The 21,188-nt window shown below is 42.5% G+C and overlaps 1 long non-coding RNA gene across 1 annotated transcript in view; it reads left to right on the forward strand.

Annotated features, from left to right (window-relative positions):
• The first annotated feature begins 671 nt into the window (after positions 1–671).
• Positions 672–21,188, forward strand: part of LOC127127696 (uncharacterized) — a 36,163-nt gene continuing 15,646 nt past the window's right edge. Inside the window, exon 1 of the long non-coding RNA XR_007805431.1 lies at positions 672–1,418. This is a non-coding gene — a long non-coding RNA (uncharacterized LOC127127696). The remainder of the gene's footprint in view (positions 1,419–21,188) is intronic.

Below are 21,188 nucleotides of genomic sequence, written 5' to 3' on the forward strand. Positions count from 1 at the left end.
TTCGAAATTAAAATTGCAGATGCCAGTATTATTAATCTACGGTTCATGTAGTTTAAACTGGTGTGCCCGCTATATTTTTCAGCAACTGTTTCGGTTGCGTTTTGACCCGTCTGAGCCTTTTAACCGATGAAAATTTATTTCAGCATTTGAAGAAACGCTGTATTTTTTCAATAAGTATATTTTGTGCTGATCATTTTAATATGTCTGATTTAATTTTTCGAGCAAATTTTCGTCTGACTTCTATTTATACTCGGCAATTTTATTTCTTTTGTTTTAGTATCCAAATTAGAGATTGTTTTAGTATTATTATTACTTAAATAAAATTATTGTTTAGGAATTTTTAATAGATATTTTTCTTTAATAATAGGTAATAGTAATATTAATAAATAAAATATATTTTTAACATTGGATCCCCTTTTTAAATAACCAACATTAAAAATCTGGGAAAGATTTTTTGACAACTCATGTCTCTCTCATCACTCTCCCTCACGTTTCCTATCTCCCTCACGTTTCCTCTCTCTCACACGTTACCCTCATTTCCATCACCACACTCCGCTCTATCAGTCTCTCTTCTTCCAACGGTAACAAAAAAAAATATTAAAAAAGGAAAAGAGAAAATAATAAAAGAAAAAGAGGTGGGTCGTTGGCCCACTTTTTCTCTCACACAAAAGACTCTCTGCTCTCTCTGTTGTAAAGGAGAAAAAACAGAAAATATAAAGAAAAAGAGAAGCTTTTTCTCTTCGTCTTCCCCCCTTCGCCGCTACCCTTCGTTCCATCTCCTTTCGCCGCCACGTCTCCACCCGACGACCACCACAACACACTCCTCCTCTCTTCATTTTTTCCGCCTCTTAACGTAAACACACCCACGCCATCGTAAAACTATCCATCCTCATCGTGACCGTCTCAATCACAGCTGTTCACCTCCATCCACCGCGCGATTCACCCTCACAACGACCATCACGCTAACTCTGTCATCTTTACAACTCCGTCGCGAATCCAATGCCACCACTTCCGGAAAACGAAACACAAACCCCTTCCGCCATCGATACGACCGCTACTTCCTCCAAGCACATTCACCGGCGACCACCACCGGCACTCCCCTACGCCGTGCGAAACCCACTCCGACCACCACACGGCGGAACCTCCATCAAATCTCAACCACTTCTCTTTCCGTCTTCGATCTAACGCCTTGAAATACTCACTTCTGGTTGGAACTGACTTCTGACGCAGATCCAACAAATCTTCAATCACCGTCGTCACAACTCCGAAATTAATTTGCTCGCCAAATTCATACATTCCGTTATATGAACTCTTACTAAGACTGTTGTCCGTCTCTTTGAACATACAACAACCATCCTTCATGTGACCGCAGGCGGGGAAGCGATTCGAGTTCACTGTCATGGTTAAACAACACAGAGGTCATTTGAATTGACCCAATCAAGTTTTAGTAGAAGTGGGTTCGAACTTGATAATGAAGGGAATTTCAGACTTCGGAAACAACTCACATCATCCGTCGACGAGTTCATCCAGCTTAGCCTGCGGTAAATCTTCTTTTTGTCATTTGAATCCCATTTGTTGGTTGCTGCCCGGGTTTTATTCTGAACTCAATTTGTCATATTCGTGTCATTTTTGCATCTTGGTTATCAATCTACTATGTGCAAAATTTTGGCTATGTCATGATCACAAGTTTTAGTCGGCAGTATTTATTTTTCAGATTGTCCATTGGAAATTTTGCTTAAGTATAGAAAGATTATTTATGTTGTTTATGCGATTCTGGGTGTAACACCCCGATAAAAATAAGATAATTATTTAATTTAAGTTAATATTATATTTATTAATTTAATTAAATAATTGGAATTATTGGATTATTATTATTATTATTATTGGAATAATAATTATTGGAAAATATATATAAGTTGGAAATAAGGAAAAAGGGTTCCATTTTTTTTGGTAAAAAGAGTTTTCACGTGAAAGCAGAGAAGCGGCTGAAAAGAGGAAAAGGGCAAAGAGGCAGAGCAAGAGGAAGAAGGTTGGAGAAGAGAAGAGCTTGAGGCTAAAAGATTGCCGGATTAACTCAGGTAAGGGGGGTTTATCGTCGTTTAATGGGTATTATGGGTTAACATGTAATGGGTAGTGATAAACCGTTGAATTAACCCTAATTGGGATGTTGAATGCTGAGAAATTGTGTTGGATGAGTTGTGTTAAAGCTGTAATTGAATCTGTATTTGTGTGAGTTGTGAATTCCCGAACGTATAGCTTTTTACGGAATCGGAATCGGAGGTCCGGAAGTCCTCTAACGGCGGAAAATGCGGATAATTCTGCATTCTGCTTCATGTTAGCGCAGGAACAGCTTTCTGTCTTGCGTTAACCGGTTAACCCAGGGTGTTAACCGGTTAACACTGTTATGAATTGTGAAAAATTGCTGTTTTGTCTGCGTTAACCGGTTAACCCAGGGTGTTAACCGGTTAACACTGTTGTGATTTCTGAGAAATTGTTGTTCTGTCTGCGTTAACCGGTTAACCCAGGGCGTTAACCGGTTAACACTGTTAAAATTGGCCAGGAAACGTGTTTTGTCTGCGTTAACCGGTTAACCTAGGGCGTTAACCGGTTAACACTGTTGGAAATTGGAAAAATTAATATTTGAATAATGTGTGCATAATTGGTGGTTGGCCTATATTGGCGTATGATGTAATAGGGATTAATTCCCGCTGTTTTGAGCAGTATAGGTATTAGTGGAGTGTGCTAATACTGTGATTAATTATTTGACATGATATGATGTTTTGATACGTGTGTTGATGAATGTATGATGGTATGCATAATGCTGTGAATGTATATGTTATGTATGCAATTGTGAATGGACTGTTTATGGTTTAGAGTGTGAGCATATGTCCATTGTGGATTATTGTTGATGAGTTGGCATTGCTAGGTGATTTAGCATGCATATTGTAGTCTTTATGGTGGTAGCTAATTCCCGTGGTGAGGAATTAGTGAGTTGGTGGTAGCTAATTCCCGTGGTGAGGAATTAGTGAGTGAGTCACTAGGTCTCAAATGAGTGGGACTAGTGGGCTTGGTAGCCGTATCTGGATTTGATCGGTGAGGTGAACTATATGTTCACGAATAGTCGGTACCGCATGCATGGAGTCTCATTGCATAATGTATGTATGACGTATAATATGAATGGATGTATTCCAATGTTATACGTGTGTTGTGTTGGCATTGGGTATGAGAATGAATTGTGTTGGTATTGAGTATGCCATTTGAGTTGATGTGCCGTTACCGAATGTGTGATATGATTAGGGTGATTAATGTGTTATTTACTTAGCATTACATGATATTTTATAATGCTTATTATATCGACTGAGGAACTCACCTGTCATACCCCAAAATTTGCCCGTTGATATTACAAAGCATTTTCCAAGACCCTCTGACTTGTTCTGCAAGGCACTGATATCAAATGGACAAAAGCCCACTCACAACAGGCCCAATCCACAGGCGGCCCAAAATAACTGGCTCGCTAGGCGAGCAGCTCCTTCGCCTAGCGAACATTGCCTCATGCCACTCGCCCAGCGAAGAGTTGGACCCAGGAAAAAGCCCAGACCTAGTTTGCTCGCTAGGCGAGCAATTGCTTCGCCTAGCGAAGCTCGCGAAAGTTTGGAGTTTTGGACCTCATTCTAAGCCCATTAGGTCACCACTACCACTACTATAAATACCTACTCCTCTGCCACGAAAAAGAACACACAGAGACGGACGAAGACGGACGGAAACACACATCCAGAAGGAGAAACACCGAAACCCTGCTGATCCAAAGAGTTCAGAAGGCGGAAACCCTGAAGGCCGCTCACCCGCTCCGAAGCTACCGCCGCCCAACTCAATCCGGCTCGCCAACTCAAGGTTGCAACTCGATTTGTAAACAGGTTTGCATCACTGCTATCGCTTTAGTTTCTTAATTGGCATATGATATCCCTTTAGGGTCTTAAGCTACCTATGATTATCACTTTGTATTCTTATTTTGCATGTGGTACCGCTTTAGTGTCTTAATTTGCATGTGATATCGTTTGGTACTCTCATTTGGCATATGGTACCACTTCATGTTCTTAATTTGTGGAGGATATTATAATTGAATTCATAAACATTTTGAAGTTTTGCATGAGAATTTAAATGTGCTTGAATATTGTGAAACTGAACCATATAATTATGTGTTGGATGCCATAAGTCATGCTGCAGGTTGAGGTCATAATGTTCTCAAATTCCAAACCCGTGGCTGCTCGCTAGCTCATCGCTAGGCGAGCCTGCAGTGAGCCTTCGCTAGGCGAAGCAGAGGCGAACGGGACAGGGGCTGCTTTGTCTCTTTGTCGCCCATTTTATGTTTACCTAATGATGATTCTGCATTATTTGGCTTAAATTCCTGGCTGTTATATTTATCTTATGGTGCAATTTCCAATTGTATTTTACCTCGATGCTTTAATCCGTGTGTTCATGGTGTAAAGGCTAGCATTCTTCCGAAGAAATAGCTGGCTAGGTACTCCGCTTTATGCATGGGAAGCCTTCATGGAGATGGATTCTAAATTATTTCACTTTAATGTGAAGATTCATATTGATGGCCCAATTAATTTTAATGTAGTGATCCTTAATGTGTTGATTTTAATGTATCGATTTAATGCGGTATCACCATAATTACCTAATGAACGTAAAACATGGACTTTAAATAAATGATATCGGACCTCTCTTTATTACCCCACGATTACAATATTACGGTCATGCCCCGCGAATGTGGGATATCCTTAGCAAAGACCCTTCGGTTAAATCATCATAGTCCCTCGGATGTTGCCTTCGGAAATACGACTTTGCCCCTCGATGACCCTTCGGTGTAGCCTACGGTTAAATGATGATAGTCCCTTCGAATGCTAAGGTATCCTCACAACTGTTGCCTTCAATGACCAATCGATGACCCTACGATGACCCTTCTACATCCAAAGGATAAAACTACTTACTTCTCAATAGTAAGGACAGTTTTACCCTCATAAGGATAGGAAATGCCCGGAAAGACCTCGGACAGGTGTAACCTTAATTGCTCATTCATAATAAAAAAATACTTTTCACACCTCACACCTTTCAAACATCTTTTTTTAGAAAATCACCACTTAGCATACATCCGTACTAGGATCATTGCCGAGTTATATTTTTCTAAACTACTTTCAAAAAACTATACGAGATAACCACTTTGTATACATTCATGCAAGAATCATTACAAAGTTAAATTCTCGTTTTCAAAACATTTTTCATACATTTCTCAACCACTTTTTTCAAACAAGGAAAACATAAATGATTGAGCAATTAAGAGCCCATGGATAACCATGGATACAAAGGGTGCTAATACCTTCCCTTTGTATAAAGTACCTCCCGAACCTAAGAATCTAAATTAAGGTCTTTCCTGTTCTTTTCCGCCTTTCCTTATGGGATAAAAGAAAAGTCGGTGGCGACTCTTGCTAACCGCGACATTGCGATTAAAACCACAAAAAAGTCCAGTTCACCGTATGACAGAACTGGCGACTCTGCTGGGGATTGATAAAGAGAGGTCCACCTTAAAAATCATTTATGTTTGAATTTGTTCTTTCGTTTTAAGGGGTTGTCTGAGTGAAAGATCCTACACCCGGATCTAGTGTACCTTAGGTAAGTAGCAATAGATCATCGCGACTATCCGGCGTATACTGGAATGGTCAAAATGATGGCTACGGTTAATGTGGCACTTTGGTCGTCCTGATGTTCCTCATGTTCACTTGAGGAAAAATTTGGCTTCCGCGTGGTGCCATCAAAGCATTAACCAGACCTTTAGAACCCTAATTGACTCATCCTAGCCTTTAGAAAGTAGTGAGATAACTGGCTTCGGTTCCGACTGAGGTTGGTTGATACTCGATACTACACTCTTTGAGATTGGACTTTAGGGAAGCTTCGGTCAACCACTTGGTGTTGCACTGAAGTGGACTTAAGGAAAGGTCGATGATTTGAGATCCTTCTAGAACCCGGTTACTATTCTAGGACAGGTTGAACCAACCAAACTTCAGTGGGGAGGGTATTTACCTATGGAACTCATGCAAGCCTTAAATCCTAGGATTGATTGTTGTGTGACATGTCTTTGCTTGCATAACATCATAACATCATAACATCATGGCATTATACTAACCATTTCAAGGACTTAGGAATTTAGCTTTGCTCTGTTAAACAGGTTATGGCTTCCAGGAAGACTATCCGGATCAATCTTGTAACGATCTCTCCTCAACTCAAGGATTTGGTGTTAGAACTTCCCGATCATGCTCAGTTCAACAAGAAACATGGTCATCTTCTCAACTTAGTTACCACTGGTTTCAAAGAAGATATGATGAGAGTCCTATTCCAGTTCTTCGATCCTAAACATCATTGCTTCACTTTCCCAGATTATCAGTTGGTACCCACATTAGAAGAATTCTCCCAGCTGCTCGGGATACCTATCCTGGACCAAATACCTTTCAGTGGTTTAGAAAAGATGCCAAAGTCTGAAGAAGTTGCCGCAGCTTTATGCATGACAAAATCTGACATTGAGACCAATTGGGTAACAAGGAGTGGAACGAAAGGTTTACTTGCCAAATTTCTGATAAGTAAGGCCCAAGAATTCCTAAAAGTTGTGAATGTCCATGCTTTTGAAGATGTTTTAGCATTGCTAATCTATGGTTTGGTGCTATTCCCTAATCCGGACCAATTCATAGATGTGAATGCTATTAAGATATTCCTCACACATAATCCTGTGCCTACCTTGCTTGGAGATGTCTTGCATTCCCTTCACACTCGTACTATGAGGAGGCAAGGGACTCTCATGTGCTGCGTACCTTTGTTGTCTAGGTGGTTTATTTCGCACCTCCCTCAATCAGTCTTGAAGAATGATCAAAATCTGAAATGGTCTCAAAGGACAATGGCACTCTCCCATTCAGACATCCGTTGGTGTTCCAATCTCAGAGAAAACGTCACCCTCATCGACCGTTGTGGAGAATTCCCTAATGTACCACTCCTGGGGATAAGGGGAGGTATTACTTATAATCCTGCCTTAGCCCTACGTCAGTTTGGGCATGCTCGAAGAGATGGTCCACATGAAATGATTATTCAAGGTACAGTGTTTGACTATGACAATGACTCTCAAGGTCTCCGCCAAAGGTTTGTACGAGCTTGGGGCATGGTGAAAAGAAGCAATTTAGGAAAGAAAAATTCTATTCCTATGGAGCCTTATCTCAGATGGGTGCGCGCCAGAGCTCGCGAACTTGTCATGCCATATCTTGCAGTCGGACCATTGACTGTTGAATCAGAGGCCGAAGGAGCTACTTCCCAGATCATTCCTTATCCAGATATGCCTACTGATGTTGAGGAATTGAAAAGATCCTGGACCCAGTTGAGAGAAGAGAGAGATACTTTCGAAGCTCAGTTCAATGCAGAAAGGAAGAAAGTGTTAGAGCTCACCAGTCAGCTTAATGAGGAACGAAGACTCAATGCATATCTTCGCCCGAAAAGAAGTCGCCCCTGGGAGACTTGAGCTTTGTATTTTTACTATTATTCCTTTTGTAATGAACATTGATAAAAAAAAGTAGCAATAAAACATTTCCCTCTTGTTGGGGATTTATGCAGAGTTAAATTCCAAAAGTCCTTGAAAACATTTCATACATTGCATCGCATAACATAACATTGCATAACAGGTGTTCTAAAGGACCATATTCTCACGGTCTGCCTCTTAAACAGAAAAATGGATCTCGAACAGACTGTCAAAGATCTCCAGACTCAGAATGCTCAATTCAAGGAGATGATGCTAAGCTTGTCCAAGGGGCAGGAGGAGCTGAAGGCTCTTTTGGCTGAAAAGAAGAAGGACAAGAAAGCTGTGAGCTTCATTAACCCGGGCAGAAGGCGTAAAGGACAGGCTACGGGAATCAAATTTGGAATCCCGAATGGCCCAGAAGAGGGGGCGGAAAATGATTCAGAGGAGGAGAATGTTGATTTCTCTAACCCTGAGGATGATGATGAGGAGTATGAAAATGAACAGTACTCTCCAAGAGATGATAAGTACAAATTGCTGGAAGAACGCATGCTAGCCATGGAGGGTCAGAAGACACCTGGTCTGGATTTCGAAAGTTTGGGTCTGGTCTCCGATGTGACCATTCCTCGCAAATTCAAAATCCCCACTTTCAATAAGTACGATGGTGCGTCTTGTCCTCAGATGCATCTAAGGGCTTATGTGAGAAAGATCCAGCCGCATACCACTGATAAGAAACTGTGGATCCATTTCTTCCAAGAGAGTCTATCTGGCACTCAGTTGGAATGGTATTATCAGCTCGAGAGCTCTGACATCCGCACCTGGACTGATCTAGCAACGGCTTTCTACAAGCAGTACCAGTACAATTCTGAATTAGCACCTGCTCGGCTACAGTTGCAGAATATGGCCATGGGATCTAAAGAAAGCTTCAAAGAGTATGCTCAGAAATGGAGAGATTTGGCCGGCAGGGTCAAACCCCCTATGACTGACCGAGAATTAGTAGACCTGTTCATGGGTACTCTGACTGGCCCATTCTACAGCCACCTACTGGGGAGTTCTTCATCAGGTTTCACTGAACTTATACTGACAGGTGAACGGGTGGAGAGCGGCATTCGAAGTGGAAAATTACAGGCAGCTACTTCTACAAGCAGTAAAAAGTCCTACCATGGGAAGAATGAATCGAATGCTGTGTATGGTCAAAAGAATCATAATAAGAAAATCGGTGACCATGCCATCGGAGCAGTGACGATCGCAGCCCCGCCAGCTCAAAACTTCCAGCAAAGACAAGACAGACCAAGAAGGCAGTTTACCAAGCTCAATATGACTTTAGCACAAGCACTGCAAAGCATGCTGAAGGTAAACCTAATCACTCTCAGAGGTCCTCCTGCAAATGTCAACACTGCTTCGCCTCGTTATAATCCCAATGCCAGGTGTGCATATCACTCCGATAGCCCCGGGCATGATACAAATGATTGTTGGCTGTTGAAGAATAAGATTCAGGACATGATCGATGCTGGGGAAATTGAGTTCGAGCCTCCGGAGACTCCTAATGTCATCAATGCACCTATGCCTAATCATGACAAGGCTGTTAATGCTCTCAATGACGATTCTCTCATCACTACTGTAGCGGACTTAACATCTCCTCTCCCGATCATAAAGCGGAATTTATCGCAAGCTGGTTTATTTCCAGGTTGTACTGAAGATTGCAATCTCTGCACACTTTGGCCCGAGGACTGCTTGAAATTGAAAAATGGCATTCAACGGCTGATGGACGACCGTACAATTCTCTTTGAAAGGGTTTCTAAAACGGAAAACCCTATTGAAGAAATATCTATGATTGCAAGGTCCAAAGTTCCGGTTAAGATTACCGCTCACAGGGTACCTGTGAAGATCATTGCTGAGCCCAAGGTAGCTCCCCTGATCATTACTGCACCTGGCCCAATACCGTACTCCTCAAGCAAGGCCATTCCGTGGAATTATGGAGGTGAGGTTTACATCCATGGCGTAAAGCAAGTTGGTGACTCTGCTAATCCTAATGACATTGTTGGGACTAGTAAAGTTACTCGAAGTGGAAGGATCTTCTCTCCAGAAATCTCACCCCCAGCTCCTGAGACTCGAGGAAAGGAACCAGTTAATCCTTCTCAGTCAGAGACACCTGTCGAAGATACTACTGAAGACGTTGCCAAACGAGAAATGGAAGAAGTGTTGAAAATCATCCGCAAGAGTGATTTTGATGTGGTAGAGCAGTTGGGGCACACTCCTTCCAAAATCTCGATGTTGTCCTTGTTGTTGTCTTCTGAATCTCATGCCAATGCCTTGATAAAATTCCTGAAGACTGCCCATGTACCTCAGGAGACCTCCGTCGATCAGTTCGAAAATTATGTTGCTAATCTGACTGTCGACGGTGGCCTAGGTTTTTCCAATGCTGACCTGACACCAGCGGGAAAGGACCATAATAAGGCTCTGCATATCTCCATTGAGTGTAAAGGGATCACCCTGTCTCATGTGCTGATCGATAATGGCTCTTCTTTGAATGTGTTACCAAAAACCGTGCTCGAGAAACTTGACTGCAAGAGCGTTGAACTGAAGCCTAGTGACATTGTGGTGCGGGCTTACGATGGTGCAAAGAGTGTTGTCCACGGTGAAGTTGTTCTCCCTATCAAGATAGGACCTCAAGTTTTCAACACTACCTTTTATGTAATGAACATTCGACCTGCCTACTCCTGCCTACTGGGGCGCCCTTGGATTCATGAGGCAGGTGCCGTGGCTTCGTCCCTCCATCAAAAGCTGAGGTATCCAATAGAGGGCAAGATCGTCACTGTGTGTGGGGAGGAAGAATACATTGTCAGTAGTGTGCATACCTTCAGATACGTTGAGATGGATGGTGAATTCTTCGAGACTCCAACTCAGTCATTTGAAGTGGTTTCTCCGCCCGATCCTGTCCTTAAGCCAACTCCCTGTGTGCCCAAGGTTACTCGTGCTCCTCCTGCTATGATTTCTCTGAAAGACGCTCAAGCTGTGGTTGAAGATGGTGGCTGTACTGGCTGGGGTCAACTGATCGACGTACCGTACAAGTCTGACAAATTTGGCCTGGGGTTCAGCTCTGACAAGAGTCAAATTAATGTTGTAGAAGATGCTGACAGCGATTGCGGCCTGGATAGCTGGATTTTCCCAACAATTGGTGACGGACTCAATAATTGGAAGGCTGAAGACACTATCCCGATTTCCTTTAGTCAGGAGTAATTGTTATTGTTTATTCTAGAATTGCAAATTTTAATTTTCTTTTACAATCAAACTTCTTAAAGCATTGCGTCTATGCCCGAGGCACAATGGCTAATTTGTTAGGGGTTTGTCATTTTCATAAGCATATTCATATTCAATAGATCAATGGACTTTTTGCATTCAAATATTGCGCTCTTTATCTTTCCTGTCATTTTTCAAACAAGCTATGTTTCTTGCACACACTCACGTAACAATTTGCCGATCCATATCCACTCTGGATCCTGTTGGTAATGACTCTGCTACTGTTCATTATGACTTTGAAAATCCGATCTACCAAGCCGAGGATGGAAGCGAGGAAGATTGTGAAGTCCCTGGAGAACTTGCCCGACTACTGCAAGAAGAAAAGACTATACAGCCGCATGAGGAATCAATTGAAATTGTAAATCTGGGTACTGAAATAAACAAGAAAGAAGTCAGAGGTTTCTTGGGGCACTCGAATTACATTGCCCGATTCATTCCACACTTGACTGCTACCTGCAAACCCATCTTCAAATTACTGAGACAAAATCAAGAGATGGTATGGAATGATGAATGCCAAGAAGCTTATGACAAAATCAGGAAATATCGCCAAGAACCTCCAGTTCCGATGCCACCAGTTGAAGGAAGACCTTTAATTACGTATTTGACCGTGTTAGAAAATTCAATGAGGTGTGTTGGGGCAACATGACGAGTCTGGTCGAAAAGAGCATGCCATATACTGCCTTAGCAAAAGGTACCGACTGTGAAACAAGATACTCACAGCCCGAGAAAGCTTGCTGTGCTTTGGCCTGGGCTGCTCGCCGACTAAGACAGTATATGTTGAATCATACCACCTTATTGACTTCTAAGATGGATTCTATCAAATACCTATTTGAGAAACCTGTTGTCTCCTGAAAGAGTTATCACTGACAATGGTACTAATTTGAACAACAAGATGATTACTGAACTCTGCACGCAGTTCAAAATAAAACACCATAACTCTTCTCCGTACCGGCCAAAGATGAACGGCGCCGTGGGGACTGCTAACAATATCAAGAAGGTCATGCGAGAAATGAGAGTAACATACAAAGACTGGCATGAGATGTTACCCTTTACTCTTTACGGTTATCGCACTTCAGTGCGCACTACGACAGGGGCAACTCCGTTCTCTTTAGTCTATGGAATGGAAGCCATCTTACTAGTGGAAGTTCAGATTCCCTCTCTAAGAATCATGAAAGAGGCGGGCTTAGATGAAGATGAATGGATTCAGACTCGACTCGATCAGATAAATTTGATGGATGAGAAGAGACTTGCGGCTGTATGTCACGGGCAGATATATCAGAAGCGCATGACCAGGGCATTCAACAAAAAGGTCAAGAGACAAGTGTATCAAATTGGCGACTTGGTAATCAAACGCATCATCCTACCACAAACTGACCCCAGAGGCAAATGGACTCCCACATACGAAGGGCCATTTGTAGTTAAGAAGGTATTCTCAGGTGGAGCCATGATACTCGCTACAATGGATGGTGAAGACTTCCCACATCCCGTGAACGCGGACATAGTTAAAAAATACTACGCATAAAAGAGACCCGCTAGATCGACGTATCTAGGCAAAAGTAAGGGCATCCCGGCGAACCAAAAGGGTTCGGGCAAAAATTAGGGATATATAAAAAAAAAATGTACACCCGGCAAGTCGAAAACCTGAAAAGGCGGCTTGGGCAAAAAAGGGTATCCTGGTGGACTGAAAACCTGAAAAGGCGGTCCAGGCAAAAATTAGGGATTAAAGCGTATGACTATGTCCCGTTCTCTGCCACCTTCACCCAAGTTCAAGGGGCTGAACAAGCCAATCACCTCTATCCGACAACAGGAGATGAGATGCTTAAAGACATAATGACAGTAATGGAGTCAAAATCAATAGGGCTTATTCTGCATAGCTTTCTTTTTGTTGTCTTGACAACTTCCTCTTACTAGGATTTCTGTCTCCTTGTACACAAATTGCCTGTTTATAGGCCCTCTTTCAAAATCAATACAATTTCATTTCCAAAAAGATGCTTTTGTTTTTACCTTTTCTGTTTTGTTTGCGTAAACGTCCATTAATTTAACTTGAATTGACTTATGCACTTGAATATGACCCATGTTTACAAAAATGCATACCTAAAATAGCAATAGCAATTACTACACGACTTCAGGATCGAGGAGAAGGTCTAACCACGCTTTCCAAGGAGGCTGTTACTAATTCGATTCCCCGGCAACGCCAATTATTCCCCAGAAGAGGTCGGCATCGCCCTACCGAAAGGTCATCCCTTCTATCCCCAGCCAGGCCCCGTTGGACAGAACCCGAATCCCCAGCTAAGGAAGGGCCATCAATACCAATGTCTCCGACCAGCAGACTGGGATCTATCTCCCCAGTAGTGTCCCCTGGAAGAATGTTTCAGACACCTAATGCATTCATTACATCATTTCACATCACATACCTACATACAATTTTCATTCCGCATCATATACATTACATCATTTCATAATATATATACATGCATACACATGCATACCAGGTTCGCAAGCATAAAACATCTCATGCATCATGACATTGCATGAAACTAACGTTATTTTTCAGGTTAATTATCCTCTTGATACAGTCAAAATAAAGGTCCATTCGGACGGACATCTGTATCAGTTACATTCAGGATTCAACTACACCTTTCAAATATACTCCATGTCAACATTCATTCTGACATTCTCCCAATGGTGGCATCTCTAAGCCCACCCCAGGTATTCGCTGCAAATACAACAAACAGTATCAAATACAGCCTAACGTATGGTTCATTCTGATTCAGCCCAACATATGACTCTTTCAACTCAGATACGGTCTAACGTACGATCCATTCTGACTCTCAACAACTCCAATACGGTCTAACGTACGACCCATTTGGATATTCAAATCCTCAGATGCTGCCTAGCGTACGGTATATTCCGGGGTGTAGTCTAGCGTACGACTACTTTCTTCTTCAGATACAGCCTAACGTACGGCTCATTCTGCAACTCCAATACGGTCTAACGTACGACCCATTTGGACCTCCAACTCAGATACGGTCTAACGTACGATCCATTCTGACTCTCAACAACTCCAATACGGTCTAACGTACGACCCATTTGGATATTCAAATCCTCAGATGCTGCCTAGCGTACGGTATATTCCGGGGTGTAGTCAGATACGATCTAGCGTACGATCCCTTCTGATCTTCAACAACTCAAGTATGGTTTACTGGACGACCAAGTTAAACCTTCATTTTCTCAGGTGCTACCTTCGGACAGGTACATTCCTGAATGGTAGTCTAGTATACGGCTACTCCCTTGCTCAGGTGCTACCTTCGGACAGGTACATTCCTGAATGGTAGTCTAGTATACAGCTACTCCCTTTCTCAGGTGCTACCTTCGGACAGGTACATTCCTGAATGGTAGTCTAGTATACGGCTACTCCCTTTCTCAGGTGCTACCTTCGGACAGGTACATTCCTGAATGGTAGTCTAGTATACGGCTACTCCCTTTCTCAGGTGCTACCTTCGGACAGGTACATTCCTGAATGGTAGTCTAGTATACGGCTACTCCCTTTCTCAGGTGCTACCTTCGGACAGGTACATTCCTGAATGGTAGTCTAGTATACGGCTACTCCCTTTCTCAGGTGCTACCTTCGGACAGGTACATTCCTGAATGGTAGTCTAGTATACGGCTACTCCCTTTCTCAGGTGCTACCTTCGGACAGGTACATTCCTGAATGGTAGTCTAGTATACGGCTACTCCCTTGCTCAGGTGCTACCTTCGGACAGGTACATTCCTAAATGGTAGTCTAGTATACGGCTACTCCCTTTCTCAGGTGCTACCTTCGGACAGGTACATTCCTGAATGGTGGTCTGGCATACGACTACTCCCTTTTCAGCAGATTCAGCCTAACGGACGGCCCATTCTGCAACTCAGAGACGATCTAGCATACGATCCATTCTGATCTTTCATCCCCATCAAAGTCATCCGCCTAACAAACAACTCACTCTGGTATCCAGACACGGTCTAATATACGATCCATGCTGATCCCATATCCCCAGCAGTATATAGCATACTCTGACTCCCCAGCGAAGTCGACGGCATAATGGATGACTCACCATACGGTCGGATGTATGACCCGATGTGACACCCATGTCTCTAGATATCGTCTAACGTACGACACCATCTGGAAATCTCCTCGGCAAGTTTCTTGGACGGCATCTCTAAGCCCATCTCCGTCAAGACTGATGGACAAGCGTAAATTTTCGGGGCATTCTAGTGTTCAATAATCTTTCACCTCCAGAACACGAACGACACATACCATTCTACTCTCTCGGTTCAAGAGTATTGAACAGGGGCAGCTGTCATACCCCAAAATTTGCCCGTTGATATTACAAAGCATTTTCCAAGACCCTCTGACTTGTTCTGCAAGGCACTAATATCAAATGGACAAAAGCCCACTCACAACAGGCCCAATCCACAGGCGGCCCAAAATAACTGGCTCGCTAGGCGAGCAGCTCCTTCGCCTAGCGAACATTGCCTCATGCCACTCGCCCAGCGAAGAGTTGGACCCAGGAAAAAGCCCAGACCTAGTTTGCTCGCTAGGCGAGCAATTCCTTCGCCTAGCGAAGCTCGCGAAAGTTTGAAGTTTTGGACCTCATTCTAAGCCCATTAGGTCACCACTACCACTACTATAAATACCTACTCCTCTGCCACGAAAAAGAACACACAGAGACGGACGAAGACGGACGGAAACACACATCCAGAAGGAGAAACACCGAAACCCTGCTGATCCAAAGAGTTCAGAAGGCGGAAACCCTGAAGACCGCTCACCCGCTCCGAAGCTACCGCCGCCCAACTCAATCCGGCTCGCCAACTCAAGGTTGCAACTCGATTTGTAAACAGGTTTGCATCACTGCTATCGCTTTAGTTTCTTAATTGGCATATGATATCCCTTTAGGGTCTTAAGCTACCTATGATTATCACTTTGTATTCTTATTTTGCATGTGGTACCGCTTTAGTGTCTTAATTTGCATGTGATATCGTTTGGTACTCTCATTTGGCATATGGTACCACTTCATGTTCTTAATTTGTGGAGGATATTATAATTGAATTCATAAACATTTTGAAGTTTTGCATGAGAATTTAAATGTGCTTGAATATTGTGAAACTGAACCATATAATTATGTGTTGGATGCCATAAGTCATGCTGCAGGTTGAGGTCATAATGTTCTCAAATTCCAAACCCGTGGCTGCTCGCTAGCTCATCGCTAGGCGAGCCTGCAGTGAGCCTTCGCTGAGCCTTCGCTAGGCGAAGCAGAGGCGAACGGGACAGGGGCTGCTTTGTCTCTTTGTCGCCCATTTTATGTTTACCTAATGATGATTCTGCATTATTTGGCTTAAATTCCTGGCTGTTATATTTATCTTATGGTGCAATTTCCAATTGTATTTTACCTCGATGCTTTAATCCGTGTGTTCATGGTGTAAAGGCTAGCATTCTTCCGAAGAAATAGCTGGCTAGGTACTCCGCTTTATGCATGGGAAGCCTTCATGGAGATGGATTCTAAATTATTTCACTTTAATGTGAAGATTCATATTGATGGCCCAATTAATTTTAATGTAGTGATCCTTAATGTGTTGATTTTAATGTATCGATTTAATGCGGTATCACCATAATTACCTAATGAACGTAAAACATGGACTTTAAATAAATGATATCGGACCTCTCTTTATTACCCCACGATTACAATATTACGGTCATGCCCCGCGAATGTGGGATATCCTTAGCAAAGACCCTTCGGTTAAATCATCATAGTCCCTCGGATGTTGCCTTCGGAAATACGACTTTGTCCCTCGATGACCCTTCGGTGTAGCCTACGGTTAAATGATGATAGTCCCTTCGAATGCTAAGGTATCCTCACAACTGTTGCCTTCAATGACCAATCGATGACCCTACGATGACCCTTCTACATCCAAAGGATAAAACTACTTACTTCTCAATAGTAAGGACAGTTTTACCCTCATAAGGATAGGAAATGCCCGGAAAGACCTCGGACAGGTGTAACCTTAATTGCTCATTCATAATAAAAAAATACTTTTCACACCTCACACCTTTCAAACATCTTTTTTTAGAAAATCACCACTTAGCATACATCCGTACTAGGATCATTGCCGAGTTATATTTTTCTAAACTACTTTCAAAAAACTATACGAGATAACCACTTTGTATACATTCATGCAAGAATCATTACAAAGTTAAATTCTCGTTTTCAAAACATTTTTCATACATTTCTCAACCACTTTTTTCAAACAAGGAAAACATAAATGATTGAGCAATTAAGAGCCCATGGATAACCATGGATACAAAGGGTGCTAATACCTTCCCTTTGTATAAAGTACCTCCCGAACCTAAGAATCTAAATTAAGGTCTTTCCTGTTCTTTTCCGCCTTTCCTTATGGGATAAAAGAAAAGTCGGTGGCGACTCTTGCTAACCGCGACATTGCGATTAAAACCACAAAAAAGTCCAGTTCACCGTATGACATCACCCTTACAACTATTTTTCAGGTAACGAGCAGTGATTGAGTAGAAGCTAGTGCTTGGAGTCTAGTGTAGTCTCCTTAGTGGGTCATGCTCTGATAGATGTAACATCGGGACGGGATGTTTTACCTTGTTGAATAATTTTACATGTAATGTGTTACATGTTTTGCATGATTGATTTGATTTCTATCCGCTGCGTATTGTGCAAATGCTTTATGTTCTGAATTAATAAAAGAGCATGACAGTTATTTGGTGAATGGTGTGAAATGATTGTGTGACACCCTTAATTGCATAATTACTCTGATTGATATATTGCTATATAATTAAATATTTGGGGTATTTTAGAAGGGTGTTACATTAGTGGTATCAGAGCATAGTCGGTCGAGTCGAGTCGTAATTATTCTGTTCCCCTGTACGGGATAGGTGTTGTGTAACCCTATCAGTACTTATTGTTTTAGCTTATTGGGTTTTCAGAATAGAGATGGCTGGAAGAGGTAGAGACGATGCTGCGATTGCTGAGGCTCTGGGTATGCTAGCTGGAGTACTTGGGGGAAATCCGAATGTTGTAGGAATGGGAGCTGCTCGTCAACTGAGTGAGTTCCAGAAGAACAATCCTCCAATGTTCAAGGGAGCATACGATCCAGATGGTTCTCAGAAGTGGTTGAAGGAGATCGAGAGGATCTTCCGAGTGACTGAGTGTGCCGATAACCAGAAGGTCAGGTTCGGTACGCATATGCTGTCAGAGGAAGCAGATGATTGGTGGGTTGTTGCCCACACTGAGTTGGAAGCTGCTGGGAATGCTGAGGTCACTTGGGCTGTGTTCAGAGAGAGATTCCTGAGGAAGTACTTTCCAGAGGATGTCAGAGGAAAGAAAGAGATAGAGTTCTTGGAATTGAAGCAGGGCAATCGGTCTGTTACTGAGTATGCTGCTAAGTTCACAGAGCTGTCGAAGTATTACACTCCCTATGATGAGGCTACTGGGGAATTTTCAAAATGTGTGAAGTTTGAGAACGGGTTACGTCCCGAGATCAAGCAGGCTATTGGGTATCAGCGGATTAGAGTGTTTTCTGATTTGGTTGACTGTTGCAGGATTTTTGAACAGGATACCAAGGCCAGAGCGGAAAGCTATCAGCAGAGGGTTGATAGGAAAGGCAAGAATCAGAATGATCGTGGGAAACCGTATACAGCTGGCAAAGGTTTCCAGAGACAGAGTGGGATGAAGAGGCCTAGTGGGGGAGACTCTAGTGCCCCTGCTAAGTGTTACAGATGTGGTCAGGCTGGACATCGTGTCCATGAGTGTACCAGTACTGAGAGGAAGTGTTTCAAGTGTGGAAAAGGTGGTCATTTGGCTGCAGAGTGCCGGTCGAAGACTGTGACTTGTTTCAACTGTGGAGAGTTGGGTCATATTAGCCCACAGTGTCCTAAGCCGAAGAGAGAGAACCAGTCGGGAGGCAAGGTCTTTGCTTTATCGGGTTCTGAGACTTCTGCAGATGATCGTTTGATCCGAGGTACGTGTTATATTAATGGCTTTCCTCTTGTAGCTATTATTGACACAGGTGCGACTCATTCCTTTATATCTTTGGATTGTGCTGTGAAACTTAATTTAGAGATATCTGAGATGCATGGAAGTATGGTGATTGATACTCCTGCGAAGGGTTCAGTGACTACTACTTCAGTTTGTTTAAATTGTCCTTTGAGTATTTTTGGTAGAGACTTTGGGATGGACCTAGTGTGTCTTCCACTAGTGCAGGTTGACGTTATTCTGGGTATGAACTGGTTGGTGTCTAACCGAGTCTATATCAATTGTTTTGATAAGACTGTGATCTTTCCTGAGATTGAGGAAGGAAAGGATTTGTTTCTATCAGCAAGGCTAGTGAATGAGGAAGTAGCAGATGGGGCAGAGTTGTTTATGCTGTTAGCGACTTTGGAGGCTAAAGATAAACTGGTGATTTGCGATCTAGCTGTGGTGTGTGATTTTCCGGAGGTGTTTCCGGAAGAAGTGAATGAATTACCGCCAGAGCGTGAAGTTGAGTTCTCGATTGATTTGGTACCTGGTACTAGGCCGGTGTCAATGGCTCCGTACCGTATGTCTGCTGTTGAGTTAACTGAATTGAAGAGTCAGTTGGAAGATCTGTTGGATAAGAAATTTATTCGTCCGAGTGTGTCACCGTGGGGTGCACCAGTGTTATTGGTTAAGAAGAAAGAAGGTACTATGAGGTTGTGTGTGGACTACAGGCAACTGAATAAAGTGACGATCAAGAATCGGTATCCTTTGTCGAGGATTGATGATTTGATGGATCAGTTGGTTGGTGCGAGTGTGTTCAGCAAAATAGATTTGAGGTCGGGATATCATCAGATACGTGTGAAAACTGAGGATATTCAGAAGACTGCTTTCAGAACAAGGTATGGACATTATGAGTATTCTGTAATGCCTTTTGGTGTGACTAATGCGCCTGGAGTGTTTATGGAGTATATGAATAGGATTTTCCATCCGTACCTAGATGAGTTTGTTGTGGTGTTTATTGACGATATTTTGGTGTATTCGAAATCTGAAGAAGAGCATGCTGAGCATTTGAGAGTGGTTTTAGGAGTTCTACGAGAAAAGAAGCTATTTGCTAAACTGTCAAAGTGTGAATTTTGGTTAGAAGAGTTTAGTTTTCTTGGTCATGTGATTTCAAGAGATGGTGTTGCTGTTGATCCTTCTAAGATAGAAGCGGTATCTAAGTGGGAAGCTCCGAAGTCAGTTTCTGAGATAAGGAGTTTTCTTGGTTTGGCTGGTTATTATAGGAAGTTCATCGAGGGATTTTCTAAGTTGGCGTTACCGTTGACGATGTTGACTAGAAAGGGGCAAGCGTTTGTTTGGGACTCAAAATGTGAAGAAGGTTTCCAAGAGTTAAAGAGAAGGTTAACTACTGCTCCTATTCTGATATTACCGAGTCCGTCAGAACCATTTGAGGTTTACTGTGATGCTTCATTGTTGGGTTTGGGTGGTGTGTTAATGCAGAATAAGCAGGTTATAGCTTATGCTTCGAGACAACTGAGGGTTCATGAGAGGAACTATCCGACACACGATTTAGAGTTGGCAGCTGTGGTATTTGTTCTGAAGTTATGGAGACATTACTTGTACGGGTCAAGATTTGAGGTTTTCAGTGACCATAAAAGTTTAAAGTATTTGTTTGATCAGAAAGAGCTGAATATGAGACAGAGGAGATGGTTAGAGTTTCTGAAGGATTATGACTTTGGTTTGAATTACCATCCGGGTAAAGCAAACATAGTGGCTGATGCATTGAGTCGGAAATCATTGCATATGTCTATGTTAATGGTTAAGGAATTGGATTTAATTGAGCAGTTTAGAGACTTGAGTTTGGTGTGTGAGAGTACTCACAATAGTGTTAAACTGGGAATGTTGAAGTTGACGAGTAGTATTCTGGATGAGATTAGAGAGAGTCAGAAATTCGATGTGCTTTTGGTGGACAAGTTGACTCTAGTGAATCAAGGTCAAGGTGGTGAATTCAGAGTTGATGAGAATGGTGTTTTGAGATTTGGTAATCGGGTGTGTATTCCGGATGTTACCGAGCTTAAGAAGAGTATTCTTGAGGAAGGACATCGTAGTGGCCTGAGTATTCATCCTGGAGCTACGAAGATGTATCATGATTTGAAAAAGCTATTTTGGTGGCCGGGAATGAAAAGAGAAATTGCGAGTTTTGTTTATTCTTGTTTGACTTGTCAGAAGTCGAAGATTGAGCATCAGAAGCCGTCTGGGCTAATGCAACCGTTGGCTATTCCAGAGTGGAAGTGGGATAGTATCAGTATGGATTTTGTTTC

Source organism: Lathyrus oleraceus, chromosome 3, assembly GCF_024323335.1.
Source record: "Lathyrus oleraceus cultivar Zhongwan6 chromosome 3, CAAS_Psat_ZW6_1.0, whole genome shotgun sequence".
In the NCBI taxonomy this organism is placed as follows: Eukaryota; Viridiplantae; Streptophyta; class Magnoliopsida; order Fabales; family Fabaceae; genus Lathyrus; species Lathyrus oleraceus.